The 1,326-nt window shown below is 44.8% G+C and overlaps 1 pseudogene; it reads right to left on the bottom strand.

Annotated features, from left to right (window-relative positions):
• Window positions 1-372: 372 nt before the first annotated feature.
• On the bottom strand, window positions 373-1,074 carry LOC129038514 (small ribosomal subunit protein eS4, X isoform-like; annotated as a pseudogene).
• Between the last annotated feature and the right edge of the window lie 252 nt (window positions 1,075-1,326).

The following is a 1,326-nucleotide window of genomic DNA, read 5'->3' as shown; positions in this document are numbered from 1 at the left end:
TCCTGAGTAGCTGGGATTACAGGCATATGCAACCACGCCCAGTTAATTTTGTATTTTTAGTAGAGACGGGGTTTCTCCATGTTGGTGAGGCTGGTCTCAAACTCCCAACCTCAGGTGATTCGCCCGCCTTGGCCTCCCAAAGTGCTGGGATTACAGGTGTGAGCCACCATGCTCAGACTTTTTTTTTTTTTTTTTTTTTAATCATGCCACATTGTTTTTAATTACATGCAAAGATCTAACATGTCACCCAGGGACCATTTCACCTACTGCTCGGTTTGGCCGCCAGTCTTTGTCTCTCTCTTCAGCAATGGTGAGGCGGATATCCTTTCCTCGGGAAAGAGAAATCCATGGTTCATTGCTCTTGCTAATAACAAAAATGTTGGAAAGTCGAGTGGCAAAGCTGTTGCCATTGGCATCTTTCTCATGAACCACGTCAAAAGATCCAGGGTGCCTCTCTCAGTTGATGATCACACCAATTCTTCCCAGGTTAGCACCTCCAGTCACCATACACAGGTAACCAGTGTCGAACTTGATGAAATCAATACTCTTGCCAGTCTCCAAATCAATCTGAATGGTATCATTCACCTCGATGAGGGGTCAGGGTAGCGGACGGTGCGAGCATCATGAGTCACCAGATGAGAGATTCTTTTTGTACCCACAAAGATTTTTCTCACTTTGCACAACTTGTACTTGGCCTCCTCAGGTATAACACGATGTACAGCAAAGCGATCCTTGGTGTCATAGATCAGAGAGAAATTCTCTCTTGTCAATGCTGATGACATCCATGAATCCAGCAGGGTAGGTTGTATCAGTTCAAACCTTGCCATCGATCTTAATGAACTGCTGCATGCAAATCTTCTTGACTTCATCTCCTGTCAGGGCATATTTAAGTCTGATCCTTAGGAAAATGATGAGGGGGAGAGACTCTCTCAACTTGTGGGGACCAGTGAATGGATGAGGAGCAAACACACCAGTCAATTTATCCAGCATCCAGTGCTTTGGAGCTGCTACCAGCTGCAGATGCTTCTTGGGACCACGAGCCATGGCTGCGTTAGGCAAGGAAAGAGGACCTCCGTCTTCTGGTGCGCATAGAAATTCAGTAGTTCCAGTTTTTACAAATCAATATGTTTCTTGAAGACATGCCAGGAAGCAGATTGTCATGAAGCATACTGAGCATCCAGGGCTATGTCCAGTTATTGATAGTGAGAAGTAAAGGAGAAAGCAATGAATAGTGTTGAATGATAGACAGACACCAAGCATCGACCCTCTTCAGTCCCTCTGCTCATAGTAGACATGTAATCATTAAGAAACACAAATTCGATTATG

Source organism: Pongo pygmaeus, chromosome 5, assembly GCF_028885625.2.
Source record: "Pongo pygmaeus isolate AG05252 chromosome 5, NHGRI_mPonPyg2-v2.0_pri, whole genome shotgun sequence".
In the NCBI taxonomy this organism is placed as follows: Eukaryota; Metazoa; Chordata; class Mammalia; order Primates; family Hominidae; genus Pongo; species Pongo pygmaeus.
This window is presented reverse-complemented; position numbering and strand designations above follow the sequence as displayed.